Consider the following 24471-nt stretch of genomic DNA (forward strand, 5'->3'; position numbering starts at 1 on the left):
TTTTAAAAATGCAAAAAGCATTCTTCGCTAAGAATGGGTTTGGTTTGTAGGTTGTAGTTTGTTTACTGCTGTGGATTATAGATTGCTTACTGTTGCTTTAACATAAAGACCCCTCTGAGTTAGAGAAACAACAAAGCTCAATAATCAATACTGTTGTTAGATGGTCTACATCTCAAGAAGTGCTATGGATAAAATATACTTATTAATTCCCAAGAAATCTGAGGAACAGAATTAAATGGAGTCAGATCATTTATAAATAAATCAGACAAGTTCTTATCCACTTGCTCATGCCCCCGAGTCTCCCTTTTTGTTTTATGCAACTGCCATTTCCCAAAGATGATTTCTTCCTTACACTGCAACAGGGTTCTCATTCTCACCTCAGATTACCTCATGTGACAAAAGCATTATCATATTCATTTTCTCAATCTCTTATCACATGCCATTTTTGTCTTTGATATAGCCCAAATGTTACTGTTCAGAAAATTCTGTTGCCTATTAATTGGATCTCATCATCCTTTTCCTCCACATTTTTTATGCCACATTTAATTAACTCAAATTACTCACAGCTGATTTCCAGGCCCGCCAATATACCACTTCAGCCTTTCATTACTTACCTTGTTTCTCTGTACTTTTTTTGTCTATCATTTTTGCCTCAGATTTATCTTATTTAAAAAATCCTCCCTGTAATAGCATGCATAATTTACTCACAGATGTGGAAGAAACAGATGTAATACCTTTCTGCCAAGGCACCCACTCTCTTTCACAATGCCCATTTTTCTTTGGGTTTTGTGCAGGATGGGTCATTAATATCTTTCCACATTCAGTACTAAGCCACATACGCTACTGTAACACCTGCAAATCCTGCCCGTCTCCCAGGCTATCAATTTTAGATCAATCTTTGTCTCTTGACCATCTTTCTTCCCTAGGGGAATAATTTCTAAACTAATTACACTGTAAATTTCCTATATCACCTCTGCACACACCAAGAGATGCCAGATGAGGTAAAGTGGAGAAAAGTATCTGAAGAGTTTTATCAGGATCTACCACCATATATATCTGACACTTTACTTAGGAGCTTAATATGGTAGTGGTTGTCTTTGTGGCAGTTTGGACACCTGAATCACTATTCTCCAAAATAAGCTTAACTGCCTCGTTTCTTTTCCTTGAGAATTATTCAAGTTAGTCTTGAAACTTTGACTTGAAGCTGATCTTCAAGCTTGGTGTTGCCATAAATGTTCATGCTCTTGACTTTCAAGAACACTCATTTCTCTCATATTTCCCCAGGATAACAATAGAAGTTTAAAACAATAAAGATTAGCTTACCATGAGAAAAAAATAAGGTGAGTTGTTCTTCATTTATTCAATGTTTATGAATAGTTGTCATGCACCAGGCATTTTGCTTTTGTTGCCAGAAATAGCAAACAGTCCTTGCCTTCACTGAGTCCATTAGCAAAGTCCATAATGAGTTTGCCTCAGAGAAAATAGTATGAAGGGGGGTTAAGGGCCAGCATAGGGTGTGGGAGTTATATGTCAGCATAGGGACATAGAGAAAGAACAAGTTTATCATGAAATACTTTTGGAGAGCAGGACACCTGATTTATGTTTTGAAGAAAATGTAGGAGTGTGAAAGACAAGAAGGTTCATAAGTGAACCTTCTAGGGAATGGCAACAGCATGATTTAAAGCAAGATAACATAAAGAGTGATGATGGTTCTAAAGAAATGTCAATGGGTAAGTATGAACGCAGCAGAAGGCCCATCTGAGGCAGTAGCACAAAAGATGCCCTGCTTGGTAGCAACCAAATTTTGCAGTGGATAACCTACTGTAAGCATACATCACCTTTTTATTTTCTTTCATTCTTGAAGTATTTAGTGAGTGGCTCCTGTGTGCTAGTAATTATTGTAGGCAATAAAAAATAAATAATAAAAAGCCAAGACCCTGCTTTCACGGAATTTGCATTCTAGTTGTCGGGGGAGGCTGGCAGGGGTGGGGATGGGGCAGTAAATAAGCTAACTTAAAAATATATTGATTATCAGATAGAAACAAATATATGGACAAAATCGAAGACTTTGGTAGTACTGGAGGCGGCGTAGATTAAAAAGGGCTTTTTAGACGATCTCTTTAAGGATTTGTCCCTTGTGTCTTCCCACCTCTTAAAGGCAAGGAATTGTCTACGCTTCAGACAATAGAGAGCAAGTACTGGGAAAACTGTAGTCAGTTAAGCTTCAAAGTCTAAAATCTTTCATAGAGGTAAATTTTGCTAAAAGTTTGTAGCTCTCTTTTACTGTTTCAGAGTATTAGGTGGATAAATCCAAATAATTTTCTACCTAGGAAAAAAACATTATCAGGGTATGCCATGGAAGAAAGTTATGAGTGAGAAGCTAAAAAAAAAACAAAAAAACAAAAAAAAAACCACACTAAACCTTGTTATTTGGGGAAATTTTAAGAAAAGAACTGGCACAGAGGTTTAGAAAAAGGAATTGACCTATAGATCCTTCAACCCCTTCATGACTGGTCTCCAAGGAGTTCTATGTAGGTCTAGGTACCAACTTTCTCGTGTCACATGCCCTGACACTGCTTAGAGGAAGAAAGGTAAAGCTGGAGACTCAGAAGCATTATTTGAAAAAAAAAAACACTCAGATTTGGGGATTGACTGAGATGCAAGGATTAAAATATATTGTGTGTGTGTGTGTGTGTGTGTGTGTGTGTGAGAGAGAGAGAGAGAGAGAGAGAGAGAGAGAGAGAGAGAGAGAGAATATATGTTTTCTAGCTACCCAGATAAATTATAGATTATATAAAAACATATTTTCTTTCTACAGTAGAGTTGCAATCTATTTTGTGATCCTGCTGCAGTAGCAAGATATATAAATATTTCTGGGTAAAGACATGGACTATTCAGGGTCAATAGAAATTCTTATATATGCTTTTTCAAAGTTCAAAAAAAAAGGAAAAATAACTGAGTCATTAATAATTCTCAAGCAATTGTTTCTTGTACCTTCCTTGGATTTTTCCATTTCAGAATGAGATGTAGTTGCCACCTTTTCCTCAGGCTAGTTAATAGTATTTGTATCTTTTTAGACTATGGACTATCATGAATAAAAAGACAGTAACTAGAATTGGGATGTCTGTTGCATCAGATTCCTCTTCTTTTTCTTTCAAAGCAATTTATCCTCACTACTTCCAGAGTCCAACTAGAGCTCAGATGGTTTTCCTTTATTTTCATAGCCTCTCATTGTCTCTGAAACAGCTGTATTTCTTTCATAAAATACATCATTAGTGTTTTTTTTTCCAATATTATTTTTGTTTGGAATTGCTTTTTTACTTTATAACCAATGTTGGGTAAGGAAAGGATATCATTTGGCAGTCTTAATATATATTTATAAATAGAAAAATATATTTTTCTAATTTTAAATAGTAGGACAAATTTAGAAAGCTAAAAATATACAGGTCATAACTTGCCAGTCTTGATAAGGTTTTGTTTGTGGTTTTCTTGGTCTTGTTTTTTTTTAATAACAAGGGAAATAAGTTACCATTATTATTTGAAACTTAGAAAGGCAGGGAGGTTAAAAGATTAAACTGTGAGCCTGAGCTTGAGCAGAAAGGTAAGGATTGTTCTTCCTGATTTCCTTAGCCAGCCACTGATTCAGAGGAAGACCATTTGTAGTCACGCCCTGGCAGCGTGCATGGGGTGACTAGCTCCAGGATACCCCCATATCAAAAATTGTGGATACCAAAATCCACGATGCATACCTTTCAGGTACTCTAAATTCTCTCTAAATTGCTTATAATCTCTAATTCAATGTAAATGCCATGTAAATAGTTGTTATACTCTATTATTTTACTTGTAATAGTTGTATTATTATCCTTTTTTTTCTTGACTATTTTCAATCTGCTGGTTGAATCCACGGATGCAGAACTCCAGATACCGAGGGCTGAATGTACTTTTAATATGTTCCTGAGTAGCAGTGATTACATTCATAACAGACTGAACAGTTTGGGTGAGAAATTCCAGGGGCTGACTTAGTACTTCATAGTTCTTTCTTCCTCCTCCTCCCAGTAGTTTTGTTTCAGCAGTGATTGGTCAAATGTGAACCAGAGACCAGCAGCAAAAGCATTTTCTAAGAACTTGTTAAAAATGGAAGGCCTATGGTTTACTGAGTTTACTGAGTTTACTCAGCTTACTTAGATTTACTGAGTCAGTCACTCCAAGTGGACCCCATCTCTAAACCTTGAGACCTACTGCTCCTCTTTTGATCTGGGAGAGAAACAGAAAAAAGGAAAAAAATCCCCAATGCAAGTATGCTGGAAAGTAAATTTGAATAGCTCTTTATATTGTGTATTTAACTATGGGGAATTTACAAATGATTGAAAGGAACCACAAATTAAAACACAGCAAATTTAAGGTCTCTTTAGCAGAAATCAATCTTATATCATGGCAGTTCTCCTATACTCCAGTCTTTTACTTGACAGATCACTTCCCCCTGAGGATGACCTACAGCAATTCTACATAAATTGCTCTTTATATTTAAACAGTGCTTTCTGTCCTAAGATGTCAAAATGCTTGACAAGCAGTCAAAAGGTAGCTCACTAATTTTTTCAACTCCTGGCAGTAAATAGCCTGCACCTACCTTCACTGCTGTTTACTGGTGATTTCTTGGCAGGGAAACTTTAAAGGCCTTAGCAATGTCTAGGAAGTCAATAAAGAAGAAAATATTCATTTTGGCTTTCATAGGACTATATTTGATGAATTGCTCACTGACTTCTATTATTACATCTCAAGAATAGGTAATGACACTCATCAAGGGCAAATCCCAAAGATCAGTCTATGTTTTCCTTGATTGAATCTGATTTTTGGGAAATTACATGGCCCACTCTACAATTAATTATGATATGAATGCTACTTAACTTCCTGTTACTTCTGGTTGCATATAATTGATACTACTTGAATAGTAAGAAGCAGAGGTTCATGACATTTAGGATCCTTTGAGGGCCAAGTCTGTACCTTAGTCATCTTTGATGCCTCAGTGACCAGCACCTTATCTGGAATAGTATATATGATCAGTAACTCAAATGTATGTATGTATTGAATGTATGGCACATGAATGAGTCAAGGCACTTTTAGAGTTGGAAGCAATCTGTTAATGAGTAGTAGGAGGAAAAGTAATGAAAAAACTTCTAAATTCTCAAAACCTAGTGCTGAACTGAATGCTGACAATAACTTGACAATGTCCTTTGGCACTGTGGACTGACAACTACTAATCTACTAAGAAAAAGAACTTCAGAATTAAAATGTGACTTATGTTCTTGAGCTGGGGATTTCTCACTTACCTTCTGATAGAACTTGAAACCCTAGAATCAATAGTTAATATATTAGTTTTTCACTTAAAACTGTAACATTTTAATCCAATTTTAGAGGCATGAAAAAAAACTGATGGGAAACTCTTGGAATTTTTTATCAATGGATTAACCTAATTTCAAAAATGCTGAAGGTTAGTTTCTTGAAATATTAATATTACTACAAGTCATAAGTAAAAGCATTCTCTTTGCTAAGTGAGAAAATATAATGCTGGATAATTACTATCTGGTTTTCTGGCTTGGTTTGAATAAACAATCACTTTGCATGTTTTAAATAAAAAAAAAGTTCAGCTGAAGTGACAATCTGTCTTTAATCTTGTAGAGCTTCTGTGTTAGATGTTTTCTATCTCTAAAATGCCAAACATGCATATTAAACTGACTTTTTACATACGATTTCTGTACCCTTTTCTTGTTTTGTTTGTTTTGGTTTGGTTTGGTTTAGCTTTGTATTGTTTGTTTGTTTAGAGATGGGGTTTTGCTCTGCTGCCCAGGCTGGACCTCCGAGGCTCCAGTGATACTCCTACCTCAGCTTCCAGAGTAGTTAGGACTATGGCATCCATCACTATACCGGGCTGATTTTTAAAAAACTGCTTTTTGTAGAGATGAGGTCTTGCTGTGTTGCCCTGGCTGGTCTCGAACTACTGGCCTCAGGCACTCCTCCATCTCAGTCTTCCAAAGTGCTGGGAGTATAGGCGTGAGCCACTGTGCCCAGCCTCCTTTTCCTCTTTGAATTATAAGTCCCATTTCATAACAATCTTGTTTGGAAATTAGGACATAGGTTGTACACTATTCTGTTTAACATTCTATTGCCAGCACCTAGTACAATAGGTGCCTGCAATAAGGTACATAATAAGTATGTAATAAAAGTCTGAAAGTACCTGGATTAAAGTCTATACCTATTTTAATTTTAAGTACTTGAAGACAGAATTAGATTCAAATTGCAAAAGAACGTGTGAATAATCAAGTCAATGTTAACCTAAGTACAAATTATCTGCTAATTAAGATATGGAAAATGTCTCAGATTTGGAATTACTTTCTGGTAATTCTAAGTTCAGAGGCATGGCAAGGGTATATTTAGAGCAGGTGAATATTTACTGAGACATATGTAAAGTAAGATGTTGAGAAGAGGGAGTGTAAGATTTGCTGGGCTCCAAATGAAGCTTGACTCAATCTGCATGGGACTAACAGGCAAAAGACAGAAAAGAGTCCATTGTTCTCACGAAGCCCACCGTGGTGCATGGAATGAAAGAGAGGAGAGGACCTTGAAGGCTCAGGCTTCAAGGATACACATTGTACTTGCTCTCACAAGGCCAGGCACTAGACAAATAAGAATATGGGTGCCATTGCTTTGTACTTTTTTTTTTTTTTTTCCTGAGACAGAGTCACTCTGTTGCTCTGTCACCCAGGAGTGCAGTGGTGCCATCTTGGCTCACTGCAATCTCTACCTCTCAGGTTCAAGTGATCCCAAGTAGCTGGGATTACAAGCATGCCCTACCACGCCTGGCTAATTTTTTGTATTTAATATTTTTAGTAGAGAAGGGATTTCACAATGTTGGCCAGGCTGATCTTGAACTCCTGGTCTCAAGTGATCTGCCTGCCTTAGCCTCCCAAAGTGCTGGGATTGCAAGTGTGAGCTGCTGCGCCCAGCCTGCTTTGTACCTTGAAATACACAGTGACCCTATGCAATACATAGTAAAATATGGCTTAGTAAATGTTCAATTAAATCTGACCAATCTGAAAACTTTCTTCTTTCTTAGAGAAGTAGTTATGATAAAAATGAGCCGGGGTGGGCTGGAGTGGGATGAGGGTGCTTTCCTTCTGCTAAAAGCTCTATATTTGTTTTGTTTTCATAATTCAAGCCTAATTTAAAACCTTACTAAATTTTATGGATTTCTAAGAAAGAGAAATATTTATTAAAATTTAATAAGCTGAGAGTACTGGGGTGAAAAATCACCTAATAATTATTTTAAGAAAAGGTAGAATTATTGCTGTAAAAAATATTCCACTTGGAAAAATAGGTACTAGGCTTAATACCTGGGTGATGAAATAATTTATACAACTAACACCCCATAACACAAGTTTGCCTATATAACAAACCTGCACATATACGCCTGAACTTAAAATTTAAAAAAAATTACTTGAATTGTATTTGTTCCAAATATGAGGCTGCTATTGCATTTCAGTTATGGTTATTATTAAACAGAAATTCACTTGCTATCTCCTTCTGATAATATTACCATACACTTCACTAGTGAACATTTAAAACTATTTATTCTTTTGAAATCTTTACAAGTCCTTAAATTAAACATAATAAATTATAGCACACCATATCAACCAGCTAACAAGAGTTTGCCATCTCTACTGCCTTTCTCCCTCTCTCTGTCCTCCTTTCCTTTCTTTCCACAAAACAATTTAATGGGCATACAACAAAGACTAGGGATCCAAACTCATATATTAACTATAAGGGTGGAATGTGGAGTCTCACAACAAACCAGCTGTTTAAATCCTGTGTGCTTTATTAGCTGTGTGACTACAGGTACTTTACTCAGTCATTCTGTGCCTCAGTTTGCCCATCTGTCAAAAGGTAATAATAATGCCAACTTTTACAGTTGTTGTTAGGAGAAATCCATTTGATTTTAGAACAGTGTTTAGCGCGGAGTAAACATAGTAACTCATATTATTTTTCACTGATGTGAATACATAAAATATTAACATTTGTATCCATAGTCTCAAAAGCTAATGATCACTGATGTGAATAGCTGATCAGCTAAATGGAGGGAAAACATGCTATTTCTTTAGTTTCTCATTTTGCTTTTTCAACTGAAAAGCAGAATCACTAATTTCTGGCATTATCCGTTGTCAATAAACAGTTGTCACAAACCATAACATTATTTTTGAGAAGGTTCTGAATATTTGCAATGAAGAGAACTAAGAAAGGGTAGAATGTAAACTTTTTGATTTGGTGATCCCAAGTGAAAGATGAAATTAATGATGAAAAATGTAAAAACTCTGCTGAAAATTCACACAGAAAGAACCTCAAGTACTTTCAATGTACTTGAAATTCAAATGACAGTAAATGACTAATTCTTAAATCAAGAACTCTTCATTAAAATTAAAAATATAAATGCTTTCTTTTTCTTGCTTTCTTGTGGGTGGCAAAAGGGTACTTAGTACATGTCAGACTATTTTAAAAAGCAGGTTATAGTGGTGATATTTCAGAAGCATTAAAAAACTAAGGTAGATCTTATAAGTGACCTGTTTTCAAAAAATTTTATCCTTAACAGAGCTTAGTAGGAATCCATTAAAACTATCCGATGTAGTTATATGAGAGAATTCTGTGATTTTCAGTTATCTTTTAAAATGATAGATTATATTACTGTGTCTTACAATTAGGTTGCCAATTATATGTTCTTGTAAGGACCAAAACTTAAATTAGACCTAGTAAATTGTGTGTGTGTGTGTGTGTGTGTGTGTGTATAATAAATGATAGAATCTCATGAATGTCAGCATTACGTAAGTGCAAATTAGACTGGCATATTATTTAACACAGGTAAGTGATCGGCAATATCAATGTTTATTTTTTAAGCAATGCAACCCTTTAAACAAAGCTATTGTATGCTCAAAAGGAGTTGTTGATAGACACAAAGATATGGTGAAAATAAAAGAAGCTTAATTAAATCTAAGTACCTGTTTAACATGTTGATCTTCGGGTTGTTGAAAGTAAGTAACCCTTACAGATTTTCCTAGTTCAGGATCCAGTGAGGTTTGTACCCAGAAGCAGACCAAGCTTAGTTCCATGTTTGTGCTTATCTCTTAAACATACCAGTTCCTATAGGATAGAGGGCAGCACTAGATTGGTCATGGCACAAAACAGGCTTGAATTCTTGCTCCAACACTTAGTAACTGTACATACTGCTTAAGAGAGCATATTAGTAAATTTCATGGACTTCGACTTCCCTGTCTGCAAAATAAGGACAATTTTAGCTCTACCAATGTTAGAGAGCCGGTATTGTCCAGTGAGATGATGTCTATAAAAATGCTTTGAAAATTATATGATACTTTAAAAATATAATTTATTATACTAATTTTAAGATGAAGGAAAACTTACCTTCTACAATATTCAATATTTTCAAGGCTAGCCTAGATTTTCCAGAAATCTACATAAAAAGTGAACATTTTAGCCATGGTACAGTTTTCTTTAACTCTTGGCAATGTCTTGATGGTTAAAAAAAAATCCAAATATGTAAATTTCTTTTTATGCAGCTCTTTTTGTAATATATACACATTGAATAAATTTGGACATAAAAAATGTAATCTCACTGACTCTCTGCCTCTTAACCATTCCTAATTGACTTTAATATTTTAAATTTCCTTTGAATGTTTTTCTCTATGTATGCATCATTTTATTGTTTAATGCTCTGGTCTTTGCACTTAACATTTTACAAAAAAAATTATTGTTAATATGTTATTTTCTACTCTTAAGAATCTTATAACACTTAATAGTAAAGGCAACAACTGTGACCTATTATGTTTAGCATAAATAAGTAAACATATTCAAAATTCGTATGCTTTAAAGGATATTCCCATACTTTTGTTTGATCATTTCATATATTTCATAGACTTTCAATATTTATATTTAATTAAAAACCATGTACAAATTTTAATTAGTATATTTTAATAAAAAATGTTTAAAAAAGACTAATCCATTTGGTTTGAAAATGGACATAAAAACCCTAGAAAACTTCCTTTTACTTAAGTGAGGTGGTAGATATAAAAGCATAATAGGAATATTGATAATATGAGTTTAAATGAAAATCTGATTACAAACTATAGAATTGTTGCCCACTCCATAATTTGTTAATAATTGGTAAGATGTGAATTACAGAGAATGATTGAGCATTACTAGACATCTATCAATCACACTATTGACATAATGCTGATGTGGTACAATGAATTTGCAAAAAAAGGAAGTAGCAGGTATATTTTATTGTCAAAGGCTGCCTGTGAGTTGGAAAATCATTTTATAGGCAATGAATGATCTAAAATAAATCATTTTGTTAATATCCATATCCATAGCTGTATCTTAGTATGTTATTAATAGGGCAGACACTCTAAACCATGGATATTTTTGTCTTTCTGATGCATTTATTAGAGGCACCAGTTACTAGAAACCAAAACAGTAACTCCAATAATCTTCAAATTAATTTTGACCCTAAAGTTTTAGCAATTTCAACATTAGTATATTTGCACTGGTAAATATAGTTTAATTCTAGTTTAAAATTTCTAAACTAGAATTAAAATGAATACAAAATTCCTATGAAATATAAGTATATAATATTTAAATTAATTTAAAAACTATAGAAATGTCATAAATATTTGTGTTCTAGAAATGATTTAGAAGGAATTTCTGCTTTTTTTACAGAGTAGGTCTTGTTACACTGTACAAGCTGGTCTCTAACCCTTGGCCTCAAGCGATCCCCCCACCCACCTTGGCCGCCCGAAGTACTGAGATTACAGGTATGAGCCACTATGCCTGGACTTATAACATCTTTTTTTTTTTTTTTTTTTTTTTTTTTTTTTTTTTTTTTTTTTTTTTTTTTTTTTTTTTTTTTTTTAATATAGACAGGGTCTCATTGTGTTGGCCAGGCTGGTCTTGAACTTGTGGCCTTAAGTGACCCTCCTCCCTCAGCCTCCCAAGTCACTGAGATTACTGATATGAGCCACTGCACCCAGTCCCAGATTATATGTATTTAAGAGAGATGTATTCCAGAGTTAATTTTAGAAACATCATTTCTATTGTGCTTATATTTTCTATATAATATAAGCATTTTAGCATTTTTGAACTATAGAGCTAATCAGCTATAAAGCAGAAGAAAAACCCAATGATCCAACTCATGGAATTTGTTATAATAATCCTCTGTATAATAGTGTTATGAAACAAAGTTAAAATGAAGCAGAACCAAAAATAGGCACCATTAATCAATAAATGGTTATGTTTTAAAAATCTAGTTAATAGTATACTACTTGGTTTAGGGTAGTGAGGAAGACTAAATTAAATGTCAGACCAAGTTTGGTTCTCTTACTGTACTTGAACAAATTTTAGTATCTTTGGTCTGTGTCCTACCTTGAAGCTATTTAACTGCAGTTCTTAGCTTTCTAGCTTTACTAAGAGAAGGCATGTGATTAGCTGTAAGTGTAGAAAAAGAACTGAAATGTCCCGTGGCACAGTTTTCTCCCTCCCTTTCTCTATTCATTCTCCAAAATAAAAAGGGAGAAAAACCTAAAAACAAACAGATCTGAAAATTCACAAATAACAACTCTATATTCTGAAAAACTTGATTTAAATGAGAATCTTCCAAGTTAGAACTTTGTGAGACACTAAAAAATCATGGCATGAAACGCAGATGTACAAAATAATTTATTATGCATGGACAATGTATTCCTCAAAACAGAAAAGCTGATGGAAGGCCAAGTAAATTATGGATTTGAAAAAATAATAAAATGAAACAGGTGAATTTTCCAAGCAGAAAGGCAGCTATGCTATTGTTCTCACATAATTGGACAGTAGTTATAACCTGGTAAGATCTAGCTTAGAAAAGCTTAAATAGATAAATATATATTTTAAAGTTAATATGACATATATAGCAATCTGAAATAGGTAAATTCATATTAATACTTATTTATTAAATCACTTTAAAATCTTAAACATATTTTTATAACTTTGAAAAATAAACTGCCAATGAAAAAATAAGTTTTCCTTGCTAAACTTGTCTCTGGAAACAAAGATTTTTCACATGCTTTCCCAAGCACTTGTCTCTTTATTTTAAATGAAATCCAGCTTTCAAGGAATCAAATATTTGAAATAGGAAGAAAATATTAATGAATACATACATATATACATATACATATATACATATACATAATTATAGTTTATAATATATATAAAATATGTGTAAAATATGTGTATACTTATATGTACATATATATTTTAAACAGGTATTTTTATTGTTTGCAACATCTCATCTTAAAATCAGACTAGGCTCCAAATTTACCCCTCAAGCCTTTGGTAAAGAGCCAATCAGTTCAGTATTTAAATAGGAATTAACAACGTTGGCTTGGAAATTTTAGACAAACTTATACTAATGATTTATATTTTTTACTTGAAAAAGTGAGATTATTCTCAGGAACACATGAAGAGACTCTATTAAATGCAATAAATTATTGCAAATTTGGCTGGAGTTCTTGCTCACCACAAAATTCTCCCCTGGGAATAACTGTGATTTACATATTAAATACAAGGTCCTAAACAGTTTTTATACTTGTTTTTTAAAACCCAAATAGCCCATATCAATAATAGAAAGCCATATAAGAAAAATAAAACGTAAAATTGTGTGCTTTTCCAGCCCAACAAAAATTGTCATCATACATTAGTATTAGTATACATTAGTATACATCATAACGCAAGTATGTGCATTAACAATGCAGCCTTTATAAGCTGATGTTTCTGCTAGTCAAGGTTTCACATTAAGTGAGGCTCTTTTTTTTTTTTTAATTTTAGTTTACCTTCTTGTTGTTCATCAAATCTAATTGGTAGCATCTGGTAATAAGCCCCTGAAAAATAAAACTTACACTGTCTCTGTACATTCTTTGGGCGTCAATAAAATAGAAATGTATAACAGACTAACAAGAGTCATCACTATATGACGTACAATGGAGTTAGTTTAATTTTCCTTTTTGGACAACTTAATATGAAACTTCTCCAACAGTTACACATTAAAAACAACAACAACAATAACAACTATTTGAGTTAGCCAAACAGCAGAATCTTCAAAGGCTTTTGATGTTTCTATTTTATATAGCACTTTGCTTCTGAAATAAACACCCTTATTTAATGCCCTTAATATAATTTCTGATAATGAGTCAGTGAAACAAGTGATTAGACAATTAGTAAGATGGACAATTACTAGCCAATTGACTTTTACCAGGTGATCCAATCAACTGCTTTAAGAATTAAAAATAGAAGCTAGGTCTAATTCCCATGGCCACTGCTGATCAGAGCCTAACAACCTTGCATTATGGTGGCCCCAATCTCTCCTGACACTAGCAATATCTTCATTAAGACATTTCCATTGAGCTAAAGGGTTATCTCAAGGCTTAGTTTAACTTACATGTGGGAGGGTAGAAAAAATAATTCATGAACATTTGAGAAAAGATGTGGTAATGAAGTCTGGCTGTGTAAGTTGTCAGTGAAAATAAAAATGATAAATGGAAAACATTAACCTTTACCATATATATTTCAGACACTTCACTAGGTTCTCCTTTATGTTATCTTCCTCCATCTTAACCACAGCTCTGTGATTTTCCTGTTTTAAATATCAGGAAACAACTCACAGTGGTTGAGTAATGTATAAATCACACAGCTAGTAAATGGTTAAGGTAAAATTCAAAGACCAAATTTATTTCCTGAAAGACATGATCTGGACATAAGTGGTAGCCAAAATCCCCCCAATAAATAAATTAAAAATAAATAGCAAAGGGGAGAAGAAAGCTCAGTGATCAGAATATAATTAAAGATAATGGTTAGAGATTTGATTGAACTTGAAAAGGATCAAAAGCTGCCTGAGAGCTCTAAGAATAAAACTGTTACAACTTTACCGTCAGAGATTTTGAGATTAAGCTGATTACTGATTACTTTACTTTCATATCTCTGTAATGCCATTTTATTTCATTTTCCATTTTGTTTATTAGAAGAAATGTAAACATTTAAGTATTTTGCCTAAACATGTTAGTGATTATTTTTTCTAAATAGATGAGTGAGATGCCAACATTCATTCTCTTATTTAATAGACTGTTTAGCATCAGATAATTTTAGTGACAGATTTGAATTTTGTGGTGAAATAGTCACTCCAACACATCTCGTGAAGATGTGACAGACAGGCCCACTATCTCACACGTGCATGCAGGTTGACAAAATTTTCAATTGACAGTAAGTGTACTTTCTCTATCATTGTGTTCTTTACAATCAATGAGATTGAAAAAGAGATGCAGGCAAAAGAAGTGCTGACTAATACTCTATCATTATATTCTCTATCTTGCGTTCTGAGTTTTCTAAAAGTCCCCATCTGCTATAGTTGAAGAAAAGGGGCACGTCATGTTTACTGCCCTGGGTAAATAGACAGTGTATGGTTAAGGGTCTTGAACTACTTACTAGATAAATTCCAGACTAACATATGATTCACTTCTAATTTCCACTTTATAATACCCCAGATGGAAGAGATTATGGTTTGAAAAGAACCAGGGGAGAGGGTAGCTCTATCTGTAATTCACTCCTACCACATCTGTAAAAAAAATCACAGTAAGCTTGTGTAGAAAACCAATCAGTTTGTATTGAGGGGTAGTGTTCAAAAATAAATAGTATTAGTTCATTTTGTTGTGCAATTAATATTTTGTCAACTCCCATAGTAAAGCCACGTACCATAGTGGCCACTTGAGTTACAGAAATTTTTATGCTGTTGATATTTTACTTATGAAATAATAACAATTTACATTGATTCAGTGCATTGATAAAATATATCAAATGCTACTTTTTCATGCTTTGCTTTGAAATCCTGAGTTATTCTCTAATATGAAGAAGATGAAAAAACTATACTTTAGATTTCTCTTCTATAGTATTACCAGCTGTACCTTAGCCAACTTTTATCAATATTTTTAGTTATCGTAAAACTCTTTTTTATTGATCATTATGTAATTCTAATAAATCTGGGCATGTAACAAATAGTTGAGAACATCAGCTCCATTTTATCTCAGCTTGACTCACTGCAGGAAAGCACAAATTTGAAGAAAGCCCCAAGAACTACTCACTTCCTTGAGAGCCAGGTGACAGATTAACTTGGATGACAATGACTTGTCGTAATTTATTTTTGATGGCATTTAAAAAAGTGGTAAAATAGTCTTTTCAAAATGAATCCACTTTAAAAATGCACTATTCTCCAGTGAGTATGCCTTATAAATAGAAAACCATATATTTATAATGTTCCTTTCCTAAATTGTTAATATATTACCCATAGTTACTCTGTAGAATTTTTTGTTCTTTAAACCTAAATTTGTATTTGGATGATTTTGACAGATTATTCCCAGTGACTTCATTGGGTGGCCACCAATATCAGATTCAATGTTATTTCTGCAAGTCCTAACAAGATTCCATTTTGTAAATAGATAGGGGGTCTTAACATTCTGGATATTTTCCCCTGCATTTCAATTATCAGAGAAGCTGAGTATGAAAGATCATGGAGAGTTATACAATAATTGCATTAAAGATATTACTGACTTTTCTATAGTCAGATTCTGCAGTATGTAAGCAAGCAATGCAGCAGGTTGTACTGCTGTGCCTATTGCAATGAACAAACAAAAATTGATGGTCTCATAAGCACAGCAGTGCATTAAGAAGGTGTGGCCATGTTGTTGCTTATTCAGGCAAAGGTCAGAATGCTGATTTGTTTTACGTCTGCTTTTCAAAGAGGGTTTAATCAGACAATGATAAAGATAAAGGTAAACCATAGGAGAAATGTTTATTAATAATTCCCTCCACCCCAATTAACTGAAGACAAAGCATACTTTAAAATGCTGTTGTGACATGTCTAGGGTCAGCTACACTATGGAGTGTGTCTGTCCAACTAAATGTTCTTGCAACCCTTCAGTTTTAAGTAGCTACTCAAAAGATAAGACATGTTGCTTTATCTTTGCCCTTTCAGCATTTTAGTGTTTAAGTAAAAACTGATGCAATCTCCAGCAAGTCTTCTGTTTCTTTTCTTCTGGCCAATGCAATAGAGACTGTCTTCTGCTGAGGAGGGTGGTTAAAAGTCTTGCTAATTCTGTTTATATTTCACATATGCTGAATATTCCATACTTTAGCTTAAGTAAGACATTCTTACTTTTCAGGAGCAACTAAAAATAATATATTAAAGAGAAACTAAGAAAAAAAATAAAAGATTTACCATTATACAGGTACATAAATTTGAACAAAAAAAATACCAAATTTTAGATTAGGTTTGATACAAATAGCCTATTGCTGGTGAAGAAAAACAACCTAGAAACTAGCTAGAGATGTTTCTACTATTCCACATTGTTATTACAAGACATGACTGACATCTATGATGTACTTTGTAATATCCTGAGATAAAATGCATGACTGAGAGACTTTAATTCTCTCAATATTTGTGTATATATTTTTCCACCATGAAATGGAAATGAAAAAAGTGAGACTATTTCCTTGCTCGGATCATGTTGAATGGATTCCTTGTAGTATCTGTATTCATTTTTAAGATAGTATGAAAGGGTTCCACAACATTCAGTAATACTATCTGTTGCAGAATGTTAGAATTTTAATAGTCCATGTACATATTCAAACTATAAATATCTGGGCATAATCTTTGACTCAACAATACCACTCCAAGCATTCTTTGATCAAAAGTAAAAGCACCAACATATAAAAACATATGTATTAATACTACTCTGTTTATTACGATATAGCTTGAAGACACAAAACAATTTGGAATTAGGTAAATGTTTTTCAATGGGTTTTGACAGAATAACTTATGGCACCCTGACAGTATATATTACTTGACATCTATGAAAGATAATATGGTGGTGTTATATGTTAGCCATGTTTAATGTAATAGACAATGTACTGAAAGTGTTTTGCAATTCAAAATTACCATATGAGTTATAGACATACAATGAAATAGTATTCAACCTTAAAAAGGAATGAAATTTTTATACATGCTGAAATATGGATGAACTTTGAAAACATTTATACTAAGTAAAAGAAACCACAGACAAATGGACAAATACTGTGTGATTCCACTTATGAGGTACCTAGAATATGCAAATTCTTAGGCATTGAGAGTAGAATAGTGTTTACCAGGGGTTGAGGGAATGAACAGGTATTGTTTAATGTTTTGCTTATGGTGAGAAAGTTCTGAAAACTGATAGTGATTGTTGCCCAGCATTGTTAATTATACACTTAAAAATAGCTAAAACAGTAAATGTTTTCTATATTTTACCAGAAAAAGATTTTTAATTATAAAATCTATAAAGTATAAACTTACCTTACATGGAGCACATTATAAAGTTTTGATAACATTTTACTTATTTTAGAAGTTTATACAGTTATAATCTTATTTTGGTACAAAAAGGGTATTTGGGAAATGTAATGAAAGTAACAGCTTAAGTTGTCCTTTTGAGTTTTTTCCATCTCTTTCTTTTTTCTAGATTAATGCTGCTCTTGTAACATCCCTTTGAACACTCTTTAAATACATCAGCAGGAACCATGCTTGCTAGTACCAGTCCCCTTAAGTATCAACTGAGAATTTGAAAGCATTTTTATGAGTCTAAAATGATATGCAGCTCTTTTAGGCTGGCACTTATTTTAGACCCTAGAAGGGGTGAACATAAAATATCATTTTTTGCTTAACTTGGCAAAAGGAAATATATTATTGCAGATGGCATTACCATAAAGAAATATTAATAATGAGGCAGATATAAGTCCATCCTAAGAGAACTGAATCTGTTTCAAACTGGACTACACCAATCAACTTCTGGCAATGTTCTCCCGCATATGTGGCAGTGCAATACTCTTAAGTCTGAGAACGTTTTTTTTGTTTTGTTTTGTTTTTTTGTAAAAATAGCATTGATTGGAAAACCTAAATAAGTCATTTGGAAGGCGTAACATTCAGAGCTCCCTTTCTGTGCTTTTTCTCTGAATCAAGGTTCTTTGAGTTACAATTTTCACTAGCACTTGCTTTCTAGCCATCAGCTGTCTTTGTGTCAGTGATACTGAAGGGCTCTCATTTCAGGTCTTAAAGCAGGTAGAACAATAGAAGGAAAACCTCATCTCAAGTACTGGAAATGTAAGAGATAATAAAGGACACACATGTTGTCCAAGCGAGCACAAATCGATGTTCTTTAACCATTCTTAAAAGAGAGCTTTAGTGAATCTACAAACAATTGCATTTGTATGCAAAATTATATGTTTATGCTTCTTTATGTACTTGGGGAGAAGATGTATAGAGTTTATTGAGTTATTAAAAATTTGGGATGTTAATCTAAAAGTTTAAAAATCGTTGGAAAGATTAATCGCAAGGCAATTTGAAACTATTCTGATGGCTCTGACTTTGTGTTTTTACAATGTTTTTCCTCACTCTGTTACATTTCAAAGAGCAGGTGGTAATATGGAAAAAAAAATCTCTGCCATTCAGGTGACATCTCTGAGCCTCAGTTTTCTCAGTGTAAAATTCGCATATAGTAGAAACATCAAATGAGATGCCAAAGATGAAAATCCCTAGCAGAGTGGCTTGAAACAAGATAAATGCTCATATGTATAAGATGCCTTCCCCTGCTTAGAATGCAAGAATATGGAAAGCAGGTGCAATGTCTTCATTAAAGATTTGTTTTGCTAAGTTTACCATGCTTTTAGTATACATTTAAGAACATTAAACTCACAAAATCTTTTGTAGATTATAATGATTTCAATGTACTGCAAGTGTATTTACTATTATTATAAAGATTAAAAAAAACAAATTAGTATTTGCACATATACTTAGAGCCTAACATGGCTGGTGAAGAAGACTAGGTAGATAGATTTATAAGTATGGAAAATAACATGTATCTTCACTAAAATCAAATTGCTGAACACCTACTATACATATGTGTAGCTAGGCACCATAGAGTTGTAGGTAATAAAAACGTATTCCCAGACCCTGCTTTCAAGAACTTTTTTAAGAAGAGCAGACAAACCATGCTCACATGAAAGGATAACCCAAAACAGAATGTGCTACAGGAATTTAGACAAGAGAGGGGCACATGTGATGGGGGAAGGAAGGTGGGTATGGAGAAGGCTTCATAAATGAGGTCGTATCTGATGAGAGCAAGGTTTCAACATGTAATAGGATGGGCTAAGAGAATAAATGAAGATGTATAGGAATGCCACCATGGGGTAAAAATTGGAAAGAAGATCCATTTGGTTTAGGTTGGGTATGGGGTACTTTAAGGGAATTAGAGACAAATTAGATTAAAAGATACCACTGTACCTGATATATAGTACTTATTAATAATACCTTTTAAACACAAATATCTAATCAAAGAAAAACTTAGAAGAGAACTTATAAAGATAAAATAAACAAGGTGAAATATTACGTATAGAAATCTGGTAATTAAGGTCACTGGCAACTATGAAAATAGTACTTTTTTCTACCCATTCTCAGTGAAGTCACTGGTTGAATAGAAATGACATTTCTAATTGAGCCTTATTATTACTATACTTTTTCCTTTTCCATTTCAAAATTTCTTAACTTTTAAAAAATTATTTATTTTTTAATTTGAGACAGTGTCTCATTCTGTTGCCCTGTTTGCAGTATAGTGGTGCCATCATGGCTCACTGCAGCCTCAAACTCCTGGGCTCAAGCAGTTCTCTTGCCTCGGCCTCAAATGTTAAGGCTATTTCAGTTGTAACTAATGGCAGTAATGCAGCACTAGAAAGAGATAATTTTGTTGTGAGAGGGCAACTTTGACTCCTAGATTTTTACTCTCTAAATTTCTGCCTAGCAGAATAAAATTTATTTTTACATGATTGGAAAGCAGTAGATTGACTTCAGTTCTATGTTGTCAAACATAAAAGTGCCTGCAGTTCATTTAACATCTAATCATTTAGCATCTAGTCATGTACATCCTTCCATTTTTCATTCCTCTTTCAATCCTGAACACAAGTTAGTTTTTCCTCTCCCTGAGAAATATTTTAAGGAAAGGAAATAAAGTCATAAATCAGTTTCACACATAGAATCATACATATATTTCTGCTTAGGTTCTGAATTTAGAAACTTTCCTCAAACTTGTTTAAACATAACAAAGTCCAAATTCAGAAATCCCTTCAGTTTGATTATCTTCCTCAGTTGCACAGAAATGAAAATTAAATTTTCTAACTTGTTTTCTTTCTTCTCAATAAGAGCTTTCCAACTCCAGTCCATAACAGCAGGTTCAACTCACCTGCAAAATCACTGGCAAGTGTTATTCCATCTTAGGTAGCACCAGTCTCCTAATCCTGAACCTATTTCTTGCAAAACAGTTTAAATTCTTCAGAAATTAAATAATAGACACTTTCAATTTTTAACCATCATTAGGATATTCTCATGTACTTGCACCACAACAGAAAGATGACTGTCAACATTACAGAAATTGCACTGTATTTCTAAGATCAGTTTTACTAATCTGAATTTTACATATCTTAGGTTAATTTATTTAAAAGAATATATTAAAATTCATTATTACTTATTCTATATTCATTATTCAGAATAATTTATATTGTTAAGAATTTTAATGTTAGAAAAAAGGTGGCAGAATGGAGGGTTTGTTGTTGATCTTGTTCTTTGTTACCTCTTGTAGTTGTGACTGAGTAAAAATTCTAGAATCTCAAAAATTTAACATTTCAAATTAAAACCCTGTTTGACACGTAATAATAACAAAAAGGGGCCATAGGGTTGTTATTAAGACGCCAAGGGACAGTTCCTGGAGTAGTCACTCAGTATTGGGCTTTGTCCCCCCCCCAACTCCCTATGCCTCATATACTGAAGATAGAGACAAAGAAACAAATTCAAATCTTTCTAAAGTGTATTTTGTAAAAATGAAATTTATAATCAGAAAGGTAATAATGGCATGTAATTAACATGATTTTCCATAACGAGTATCTTTAAAAATAATATTGAAAGAGGAAAGTAAGGAGAGGTAAATTTTTAAGCTACAAACTCTGCCCTTCTTTTTCATTGATCTTCTAATTTAATTTACTAAAAATTGCATGGCTGTTGAGTCAGACAGTCTAATTTCAAGTTTAAAGATAACAGATCTCCCTTTAAATAGAACATTGGCGCACTGATACCCCACAATCTGGCTTATTGCAACTGTTCCCTGTTGGTGAAGTGGCACATTTGCAATCCCCATAACAGCCATCTTAAGCATTTCACAGCATATTATTCAAATGTATATCTCTAGGTGGCAACAAGCACAGGTACTTGGTCTCAGTAGCAAGGAGTCTGTGGGGAAAATCCTAGGAGGAGGGATAGGAACCTGTAAATGGCAAGACAACCTAGAGGATACTCAAATAACCAGAGGCTTACATTGGGCAGCTCCACTGGCTTTCTGACTGCCTATAGGGAAACCTCACTGGAAACTCTTTTGAGGCTATTGAGGAATCCTAGGGGCAAACAGACTCCGCTGCTTTTTAGAAAGGATTAGTCTCAAACCTTAACAGCTAGCTGCTTCAAAACCTAGCTGAACTAAAATCGCTTCAGGAAAAACTAGATGGACTGCAATTCACATTTTTACTTCAACCTACGCCTATGCACAGGGAACATCCCTCACACTTCAATAGATTCTATTTGTCCTCTCTAGCTTTCAAGTAGCCACAGTGACTACAGGGAAGGGAGTTAATGGGATACCATGTTGGTTTGGGGCTACAAGCAGGATATTTCATTCCATGCATTTGGGGGAAGGACACAGGTAACAATATACAGGGATAATACCGAGTAAGAAGCCCGTGTGAGGCAGTGCCCTTTCTGGGACCTTGACAAAATCGGTCATGGAACCCAGGTGGTAGAAAAGAGCTGACGAGTTGGCCTGTGAATGGGCACAGCATGTCCGAAAAAGATCAATGAAATGACTGACAGAGAAAATGGCAAATGAAGGGAGAAGCGATGTCAAGTGCTGCTCAACCCAAGCTGAACTCCAGGAGATAAGAGAAGTTTCCCCTCCAAATAGAGTCTCCTTCTAAAGGTTCAGTCTTGAAGCAGGTGTTTTGACATTGAGAGAGGCACAGACCCATTCTGATAACTGGAAAGGGAGAGGACCGAGGACTATAGGAAGAGAGGGACGATTTCTGATTACTCCAGGCTGCTGCCAAGGACCTACTGCTCCAAATCCTCAAAATAGTCAAGCGAAGGTAAAAGGCACGAAAGGCAATAGAGTAACTCAAATTATTTTACATTTTGAGTCCTCTTCACCGTCTACGCGAATCTGGCACTGAAATGGTCGATCGCGTTCAAAAGAGTATACAGGCAGAACGCCTTCTTTGTTTGCCCAGTAACACCACTCCTCCAACCTCTGCACTTGGCCGCCTAACATTTCCATCCTAGTTGTTGCTCCTTTTTCCACTGCAGAATTCAGCAGGGTTCTCTCACCCTTCTCTCTGTGCAGCAAACCCCATTATTAACCAAGCGGAAAGCCACACAGCATGGCCACGGTGCACAGGAGCCAGGCTGCTTACCTTCCCTGTACGGAGTCAGCGCAGGTCCCCGCGCCCGCCGCCACGGGCCGCAGTCCCACCGCGCCCGCCGCGTGCTCAGTCAGCTCACGCCCCACCTGCCAGCTGCAGCCACCGCTCCCGCCGCCGAGCTCCGGCCGCATGAAGTCATCCCCGCCCCGGGCCGGATCACCACATTCTGCGCCAGCAGTGGGGGGAGCGGGGCTGCTCCCCGCCCCAGGGAAGGGCGCCTGAAAACGGCGCCAGAGGATCGCTGCCCCAAGAGGTTGTGGGTTGATTTTCTATTAAAGCTTTTACAGCTACAGCATTGCTGGATTGTAGACCGAGAGAGAAGAGCCAGGGGGGCTTTCTCTGCATAGCGTCCTTCCTCCTAGAGCTCCCCCCTTTACCCCTGCTGCATGGACTGCTCCATTCGCCTGTGTGGGTTTCCCACCCTCTTCATCTTCCTCATCAGCATTGTTCATTTGGCTGAATTTGAGAGCAGGAATTGTCTTTTAGGATAAACATTCAAGCACTGAGAAAACACTTTAAATTGGTAATGAACCTTTCTAAGCCCTTCGTAGCTCGCTTCATCGGCCCCCTCCAACAGGCACACAAGCACACACGGGCGCGCACAGACACGTACGCACACAGCCAAACCACTCAGAATTTTGAAAGCTGGAACCTTTCGCCTTCTCGCCTACGTAACAGAACGGGAATCTCCCAAAAGACTGGAGAAGTGGGGCCAACCTGAGAAAGTGTTCAAAGAAACAGCAGGGTGACCCCAGGATTTTGTTATGTTTATGGTGCACCTGTGCACAGATGTTCCCTCTAACATCTCTTCCTACTGCCTCCTCTCCCCTGGGCCCCCTTCCCTCCCTGCCACTTAATTGGGCAAACTATTGTGGTGGCAGCTATAACATTTGGAAATCAAAAAGCAGAATCCACATTAGCAGATGAATGTATCTTTCTTTCCGTAAGGATTTATGAAAATTTGCCTTAGGAATGAAATAAGCATGTATTCATATAAGCCCTTTCCTTCTCTTTTTAAATTGACACTAGCTGTTAACAAGATTGTTCTCTTTCTTCCCCCCAGCATCCTCTTTTGCTTCTTTCCCAAATCTTTTCAGGGTTGAGGGTGAGTGTTTAAGGAAAAATGGGCCTAAATTTGCTCTCTTTGTATCTGAGCCAGGGTTTCCCCCTAACTGTTGAGTCATTTTCCAGTAGGGAGGTTCCTTGACACTAGGGTTCTGTGGAATGGAGTTTCCTCTAAGTTGCCTTGCTGTTCGACTTGATCATCACTTGATGATCATCACTTGTAAAGGCCAGCTTTACACTGTAGACTTGTCCAGCAATCTAAACGGTGCAGTTGTGCAAGGCTAGGGAGGTAGCTTTGCTAAATGAAGTGTATCCATCCCTCTGTCAGTCCCAAAGTTAGGCAGTAATGTAGCCAACAGCTTTCCAACAAAATGTAGTTAGAATTCTTGGTCATAGAATGTGTGCTCTTTGAAAGCTAGAACAACTTAATACATCTCTCTGAGTCTCACTTTCATAACATTAGGCAATTAATATTACCATAGAGCAGGAGATCCTTAATCTTTATAAAAGGAGTATATGAATAGAATTCCAGAATGTGGAATTTGGATGAGAAAATTTCATTTTTAGTTTCACTAACCTCTAACTGAAATTTAGCATTTAGCGCATCTTTAATGCAGGCAACAAACCACCAGAATGTTAGGAGTACCTCTGACTTTGTTACCAATGGAAACAACAGCTAATTCCCTATTGCTGTTTTTATAGATATCTCAATATATCACTACACTGATTTTATAA

General features: G+C 35.1%; 1 protein-coding gene across 1 annotated transcript in view; it reads right to left on the bottom strand.

The window, feature by feature from the left end:
* Positions 1–22976, bottom strand: part of PKIA (cAMP-dependent protein kinase inhibitor alpha) — an 85740-nt gene extending 62764 nt beyond the window's left edge. Inside the window, exon 1 of the mRNA XM_017521884.2 lies at positions 22663–22976. The gene's annotated coding sequence lies outside the window, so the exon portion shown is untranslated. The remainder of the gene's footprint in view (positions 1–22662) is intronic.
* Positions 22977–24471: the final 1495 nt, after the last annotated feature.

This window comes from Cebus imitator, unplaced genomic scaffold, assembly GCF_001604975.1.
Source record: "Cebus imitator isolate Cc_AM_T3 unplaced genomic scaffold, Cebus_imitator-1.0 Scaffold22, whole genome shotgun sequence".
Classification (NCBI taxonomy): domain Eukaryota; kingdom Metazoa; phylum Chordata; class Mammalia; order Primates; family Cebidae; genus Cebus; species Cebus imitator.